Source organism: Panulirus ornatus, chromosome 43, assembly GCF_036320965.1.
Source record: "Panulirus ornatus isolate Po-2019 chromosome 43, ASM3632096v1, whole genome shotgun sequence".
Taxonomy (NCBI): domain Eukaryota; kingdom Metazoa; phylum Arthropoda; class Malacostraca; order Decapoda; family Palinuridae; genus Panulirus; species Panulirus ornatus.
This window is the reverse complement of record NC_092266.1, coordinates 35,166,627-35,175,538: the sequence shown is the minus strand read 5'-3', so window position 1 is coordinate 35,175,538 and position 8,912 is coordinate 35,166,627. Positions and strand designations below refer to the sequence as shown.

At 39.8% G+C, this 8,912-nt stretch overlaps 1 non-coding gene across 1 annotated transcript; it reads right to left on the bottom strand.

The window, feature by feature from the left end:
* Positions 1-1,533: 1,533 nt before the first annotated feature.
* Positions 1,534-1,605, bottom strand: TRNAQ-UUG (transfer RNA glutamine (anticodon UUG)). Its single transcript has one exon. It is a non-coding gene; the product is annotated as a tRNA-Gln (tRNA).
* Between the last annotated feature and the right edge of the window lie 7,307 nt (positions 1,606-8,912).

The window sequence follows — 8,912 nt, the reverse complement described above, 5'->3', positions numbered from 1 at the left end:
TGAGGGAACATCCTCACCTGGACCCCTTCTCCGCTCCCTCTTTTGGAAAAAAAAAAAAAGAAAAAAAAAAAATGGATGGAACTTGGCTCCTAAGGTGATTTTGTTGTTGGAGTGGGACCTCCAGCCATTCTGTCCACCTTTTCCCTTTCTAGACATGTGGTGGTGCATTGGGTAGTGTGGCAACCTTCGTCTTCATCTTTTTGGGTGCAGGCTTGCAAACCTCGTGGAGTAGTTCTGGGGTTTGCTTCTTTGCTGCAAGCGACATAGCCATCTGGGCGTAGCTATCTACCCGGGCTGGTGGGTCAGCCAGCATAGCTACTCGCTCACCTGGTACCTGGGCTGGTGGACGAGCAGCCTTCCTTTCTTCCATGGCTACAGTCTGCCTAACGACCTGGGGTTGTGGAGCAGCCATCCTTACTACCACCCAGGTTGGTTGGGCGGCCTTCTTTCGTTTCTTTGCTACACCCTTCTGGTTGGGCTGGTTGGGCAACCTTCTTTTTCCTCTTCTTCGATACAACCTGCCAACCGAATTCGTCTGCTGGTGGGTCCGTTTCTTTCATGGATACAACCTCTGTAGCCACTTGGGCTGGCCGGTCAACCTTCGATTGTAGGTAAAAGTATATATATAGAATAATGTGGTTATCATCAGCAGCCAGAGGCCATTCCTCCCTCCTTGCCTGCAGAGTTCTTGATTTTCTGGAAAGTTCTACGAGATTCTGGTAAGATAAATACCATTGAGAGGACGTTGTTAGGGGACAGTCAGGTTCAGTTTAGAGTTGGTTGTGGGATGGTCCTTTTACTGTGTCGCATCAGCCAGATGGGTATTTCTTTTCACAGTTTTCGTTAAAGTTTGTTTTCTAGAAGCATAATCTAGAGCACTATTTTCCATATGTTTATCATTTTTCTTGTTATAGTTTCATTATCATCATTAGTTTTGTTATTGTTGACTTTCAGATATTTCATGTTATGTTCGTGATTGCCGTGGAAGCGTCTGACATCTTGCTAGAAGACTTTCTGGTCACAATATTTCTGCACTGGGGAGTTGATCGTATTCTTTTATTGCAGGTTTTGTTATTATCTTGCTTTACATTAAGGTCTACTGGAGGTTTTCCCAATGCTGGTTGAACATATGTCCAGCAACAGGAGATGGCGTAAGATACAGTATTGATGAAACTTATCTATCTATATACCTATCTAAATATCGCTCTATCAATCTATCAATCTAACTATGTATCTATCTATCTATCTATCTATCTATATATTTTCATCTGAAAGTCAACAATAATGAAATCATTGATATATGAAGTATAACAACGTCCTCTCAATGGCAATTATCTCACCAGAATCTTCTAGAACCTTCCAGAAAACTATGAACTCTGCAGGCAAGGAGGGAGGAATGGTCTCCGGCTATTGATAAAACCATATTATTCCATATATATGTTTATATATACATATTTATGTATATATATGAATGTATATATAACGTACAGAATAATGGGGCCATCATCAGTTTCTAAGAAAACTGAAAAAATGAGGTCCCACCGAGATTCGAACTCGGATTGCTGGATCCAAAGTCCAGAGTGCTAACCCTTACACCATGGGACCTGATAAGAAAAGATGTGATTTCATCTAAATGTTTTACATATAATCAACCAGAGGCCATTCCTCCCTCCCTGCCTGCAGGGTTCAAGGTTTTCTAGAAGGTTCTCGAAGATTCTGGTAAGATCATTACCTTTGAGAGGTCGTCGTTAGATGACAGTCAGGTTCACTCTATGGTTGGTGTTTGTAGTTGGTTGTCCGAGGATGTTGTTATACTTGATCAATTTTGTAATTGTTGACTTTCAGGTAGGAAGTACTCATTTACGATGCATCCTTGTACTCACAACAACCTTATGAGTCACTTCAAGATTTATCTTCACTACAACTTTATCTTCACTACACCATTAAGGTTGAAGTCAATGGTCACATTCACTACAATCTCAACACGACTGGTCTTATACCTAACCCATATTATCACTACATCCATGTACATGTATTTCTTGCAGAATAACGCAGATATCACTGATTTCTGTGAAAGTTGATATATACAGCATTACGTATCTATCGATCTATCTAATATCTGTTTTTTACCTATCTACCTATCTATCTATCTATCTACCTTTCTAAATCAGAAAGTCAATAATAATATCATTAATGATACGTATAACTACGTCCTCTCAATGGCAGTTCCTACCCAGAATCTTCGAGAACCTTCTAGAAAACCATAGTTTTCTGGAAGGTTCTAGAAGATTCTGGTGAGATAATTGCCATTGAGAGGACGTTGTTATACTTCATATATCAATGAATCTATTATTGTTGACTTTCAGATAAAGATAGATATATATATAGATAGATAGTTAGATTGATAGATTGATAGAGCGATATTTAGATAGTTATATAGATAGATAAGTTTCATCAATACTGTATCTTACGCTATCTCCTGTTGCTGGACATATGTTCAACCAGCATTGGGAAAACCTCCAGTAGACCTTAATGTAAAGCAAGATAATAACAAAACCTGCAATAAAAGAATACGATCAACTCCCCAGTGCAGAAATATTGTGACCAGAAAGTCTTCTAGCAAGATGTCAGACGCTTCCACGGGAAACACAAACATAACATCAAATATCTGAAAGTCAACAATAACAAAACTAATGATGATAATGAAACTATAACAAGAAAAATGATAAACATATGGAAAATAGTGCTCTAGATTATGCTTCTAGAAAACAAACTTTAACGAAAACTGTGAAAAGAAATACCCATCTGGCTGATACGACACAGTAAAAGGACCATCCCACAACCAACTCTAAACTGAACCTGACTGTCCCCTAACAACGTCCTCTCAATGGTATTTATCTTACCAGAATCTCGTAGAACTTTCCAGAAAATCAAGAACTCTGCAGGCAAGGAGGGAGGAATGGCCTCTGGCTGCTGATGATAACCACATTATTCTATATATATACTTTTACCTACAATCGAAGGTTGACCGGCCAGCCCAAGTGGCTACAGAGATTGTATCAATGAAAGAAACGGACCCACCAGCAGACGAATTCGGTTGGCAGGTTGTATCGAAGAAGAAGAAAAAGAAGGTTGCCCAACCAGCCCAACCAGAAGGGTGTAGCAAAGAAACGAAAGAAGGCTGCCCAACCAACCTGGGTGGTAGTAAGGATGGCTGCTCCACAACCCCAGGTCGTTAGGCAGACTGTAGCCATGGAAGAAAGGAAGGCTGCTCGTCCACCAGCCCAGGTACCGAGTGAGCGTGTAGTTATGCTGGCTGACCCACCAGCCCGGGTAGATAGCTACGCCCAGATGGCTATGTCGGGTGCAGCAAAGAAGCAAACCCCACAACTACTCCACGAGGTTTGCAAGCCTGCACCCAAAAAGATGAAGACGAAGGTTGCCACACTACCCAATGCACCAACACATGTCTAGAAAGGGAAAAGGTGGACAGAATGGCTGGAGGTCCCACTCCAACAACAAAATCACCTTAGGAGCCAAGTTCCATCCATTATTGAAAAAAATGAAAAAAAAAAAGAAATATATATATATATATATATATATATATATATATATATATATATATATATATATATATATATATATATATATATATATATATATATATATATATATATATATATATATATATATATGTATATATACAAACTACATTGCAACTTACATATAAATAGAATCATCAAGTTTCACTATATTAACTTTACTATATTTAAACATAAACAAGGTCTAACCGAGGTTACTTGGTTGAGCAAGACGTGAGAATATCATCAATTTGCCCTCCAGCCCTGGGTTGAAATTGTCGTTCTTACGTATTTCGAGTTCAGTGCTGATACAGGACCATTGGTTATAGGACTATCTTGTTAGTCTGTGATACTTCGCCTGACCCAATCCACGTTTTCAATGGCTTTCTGTTACTACAAACGGGATTACAAAGGAAAGGCTTCCTTTGTTAGTTTCATGAATACCTTCGTTCAAATGAAGGGAAAGACTATTACTATGAAGCGGTACCTTATCAGCAGGAAAGAGCTGCAGCAACGGTATGAAAGTTACTGCAAGATACATAACGAGCCCGTGGCTTCCAACGTAAACATCGGCCGCCATTTGGGTTCACTCGGCATCATGTGTGACACCAAGATTGGACCCGTTGGGAAACAGGAACGATACTATTCTGGTATCATGTGGCTCGATGGCGCAGGATCACCAACTGAAATGCAAAGAAAATGGAGAAAGCCGCCCAAACGTATCATGAAGGCCGTGCAAGAGAAGATCGAGAGGAATCGGTTGAGAGACGATATCGCTCACAGTATATTGAAATTTATACCCAAAACTTCCCCTGATCTCCAGACACAGCCAGTCACTGAGACCACCAGCCCCGCTTCCCAGACACAGCAAGTCACAGAGACCACCAGCCCCGCTTCCCAGACACAGCAAGTCACAGAGACCACCAGCCCCGCTCCCCAGACACAACCAGTCACAGAGACTACCAGCCCCGTCCCCCACACAGAGCCACAAGATCCTGATATTGAGAAGACAAATGAATTTCTCGATGATTTTTTGCTTTCACTGGAGAAGAACTGATGAGTTCCTTATAGACAAGACAAAATGTTCAAAAAGGAATCTATATAAGTTCACTTATGGAGTGAGATCTTTGACGGAGCTGTACTGCCTATAGCACAGCCTACCAAAGTGTGATCTTTGCTGTCGTGCAGTAACCTCATGAGGTCGGAGTCCGGCTACACTTTCTTTACCGAGGAAAAGATCTCTGCATTAATATTGAGTTTCCCCGTTGGCGTCAGGGTAAACACCCATCCCCCCCGAAGCTTGGTTACCTTTCCGTGGTGGGGGGGACTTCATGGATTGGGCAGTAGCAACCATCGTTGGTTGCTTCTGTTCAATCCATGTACGAAAAACCAAGCATATTGAACGTAATTGTCGTATAAATATACTTGATGTCAAAACTGACGCGACAGCGGTTGTCTCAATTTTGTCAGAAATGTTTGTGCGTTTCGGCCTGATGGCGGGAGTCGGTTTGGCGCTGTGGTCATGAGGGAATACGAGGAAGATTGGCAACCGTCCCAGAAGTAGCTACAGTGAGGCCCAGCAGCTGTCCCTAATACTGTGGAAGGCACTCATGTAAGGTGTGCAGTGAGGCACAGCAGTAACAAGGGAAACGGACAACCAAAACAGCAATCTTGATCATTAGGAGGCTATCCAATGCTCAGAGTAGATAAGGACGATTATTGTATGGCTTCGCTCAGAGGATGAAAATCTTAGCCGTAAAAATCAATAAGTAAAATAACTAGTGGTTAGTGGTAGTGAAGTGGTATTACCGCATTTCTGGGGTCTTAATAGTAAAACTAAACTTTTCGTTTTCTCCATCAATCTAGAGGTGTTGTAGACCACCATCCTTAAGGTTGTAAGGTAATGGTAACTACAAGGTTATGACCTCGGCAAATTTGTGATGGAAAGTGCAGGAAATGTGGTAATGTATATAATATGAATTATCTATAGTTGTATAATAAATGTGTACAGACCTACCTTTGCCTTCCGAGATAATGTTCTCGAATTCCACACATTCTTCAATGTTCCCAGGATTTTCGCCCCCTCCCCCACCCTATGATTCACTTCCGCTTCCATGGTTCCATCCGCTGCCAGATCCACTCCCAGATATCTAAAACACTTTACTTCCTCCAGTTTTTCTCCATTCAAACTTACCTCCCAATTGACTTGACCCTCAACTCTACTGTACCTAATAACCTTGCTCTTATTCACATTTACTCTTAACTTTCTTCTTTCACACACTTTACCAAACTCAGTCACCAGCATCTGCAGTTTCTCACATGAATCAGCCACCAGCGCTGTATCATCAGCGAACAACAACTGACTCACTTTCTAAGCTCTCTCATCCACAACAGAATTCATACTTGCCCCTCTTTCCAAAACTCTTGCATTCACCTCCCTAACAACCCCATCCATAAAAAAATTAAACAGCCATGGAGACATCATACACCCATGCCGCAAACCTACATTCACTGAGAACCAATCACTTTCCTCTCTTCCTACACGTACACATGCCTTACATCATCGATAAAAACTTTTCACTGCTTCTAACAACTTGCCTCCCACCCCATATATTCTTAATACCTTCCACAGAGCATCTCTATCAACTCTATCATATGCCTTCTCCAGATCCATAAATGCTACATACAAATCCATTTGCTTTTCTAAGTATTTCTCACATACATTCTTCAAAGCAAACACCTGATCCACACATCTTCTACCACTTCTGAAACCACACTGCTCTTTCCCAGTCTGATGCTCTGTACATGCCTTCACCCTCTCAATCAATACCTTCCCATATAATTTACCAGGAATACTCAACAAACTTATACCTCTGTAATTTGAGCACTCACTCTTATCCCCTTTGCCTTTGTAAAATGGCACTATGCACGCATTCCGCCAATCCTCAGGCACCTCACCATGAGTCATACATACATCAAATAACCTTAGCAACCAGTCAACAATACAGTCACCACCTTTCTTAATAAATTCCACTGCAATACCATCCAAACCTGCTGCCTTGCCGGCTTTCATCTTCCGCAAAGCTTTTACTACCTCTTCTCTGTTTACCAAATCATTTTCCCTAACCCTCTCACTTTGCACACCACCTCGACCAAGACACCCTATATCTGCCACTCTATCACATATATATATATATATATATATATATATATATATATATATATATATATATATATATATATATATATATATTTTTTTTTTTTTTTTTTTTTTTTTTTTTTTTTTTCATACTATTCGCCATTTCCCGCATTAGCGAGGTAGCGCTGAGAACAGAGGACTGGGCCCTTGAGGGAATATCCTCACCTGGGCCCCTTCTCTGTTCCCTCTTTTGGAAAAAAAAAAAAAAAAAAAAAAAAAAAGTGAGAGGGGAGGATTTCCAGCCCCCCGCTCCCTCCCCGTTTAGTCGCCTTCTACGACACGCAGGGAATACGTGGGAAGTATATATATATATATATATTCCTATGAGTCCACGGGGAAAATGAAACATGAAAAGTTCCCAAGTGCACTTTCGTGTAATAATCACATTATCAGGGGAGGCACAATAGAGAAATATAACAGTCAGTTGATATACATCGAAGAGACGAAGCTAGGACGCCATTTGGTAAACATGTGATTGTCCAAAACATACAACGAGCGTTCATAAACTTATCATTTTACAAAACTTATCAACAATAAACTTATCTAATTTGTATAGACCATCACTAATATTAAGATTATAATTCTTTGTGTATTTGATTATAAAAGATTCAATGATATTTTTCTTGGTAACAGAGTTAGAGTCAATAACTGAGATAGCGTTACTCCAGTCAATACAATGATCATAGTTTTTAACATGATTAAATAAGGCATTTGATTCTTGTCCCGTTCTTATACTATATTCATATTGCTTAAGTCTAACAGAAAAATCCTTACCAGTCTGACCAGCATAAAATTTATCACAGTTTCCACAAAGCACTTTATAGATGCAACCAAATGGCGTCCTAGCTTCATGTCTTAGATATATATCAACTGACTGTTATATTTCTCTCTTGTGTCTCCCCTGATGATGAGATTATTACACGAAAGTGCACTTGGGAACATTTCGTGTTTCATTTTCCCCGTGGACTCAAACGCCAGAACATCTATTGTAGAATCTAGATCGTTCTGAACCATAGATGGAAGATGTTGGATCTTTACTTCATCGATGATTGATAAGTTGATATTTTGGGGGATTCGTCCTAAACTCGGGATAGTTCTATCAATTTGTCCCAAATAATGATCATGAGTGCCGAACAATTTGAAACTGGAACTGATAAGAATATATTGTTGTCCTAACTGAATGTGTCCCAGAAATAAATAAGATTTGGGATGATTAGGTGGGCAATGAATAAGAACATTTTGTGGGTCTGGGAAAAACAGTACGTGATACTGGTCCATACTTTCAATCCAAGGTTCATTAACAACAATTTCCTTAAAGGAACAAGAACGAAGAACATTTTGTTGATGCCCAAAAAGTAGTTGGTACTTACATGAATTTGTTTGTAAATTATGGAAAACCAAGGTATTGGGGGAGGAGGTGCAAATCAAGTTGTCAAGCAATGGTTTATGGCACAATGTTAAATCATCCATGGAGAGATGTGCAATCAATGAGGAATAAATATTATATAATAGAAAGTTCATGTTATCAGCAAGGACGATAGTTTTTTGCGGCCCTTATGTATAATTAAAAGGAAATGGTATTACGTTCACAAGGCTGTAAGTATTGGAGTCAGTGAATGGTATGTGGATAATGACCGCTTCGGGGATCACGTCAACCGTTAGTAAGGAGTAATAACTGGCCACGTGATGCAGAGGGAGAGCTGGGGTGCAACCGAATTTCGTCATCGCTTGTTTAATGATACGTGTGAGTTCTGTGAAGGGAAAACATGATGGTGTGACAACTTGGTTTACCAGATTATTAACATCTTCCAATAAGCCAGTGAAATAATGTGCATGATAAGTGATCTGGGCATATAAACTATCAACATGTGTGGAAACAGTCACTATAACATATATGGGATTATGAGACTTTGACAGTAGTGCTACATGTTGTGTTAAGTTATTAACAGTTAACATTATGTCATTCAAATATTTAAAATGTTGTTTTAAGATCTTAGCTTTAGCCTTAATATACCTGTTGTTAAGAAGTTGTTGAAATTCTAAGGATCTAACCTGATTCCTAACTGAATTAAGTTCTTCCTGAGTAGCAATACCAAACAAATATGATTGGAGGGACCCTACAAAATTAAGCA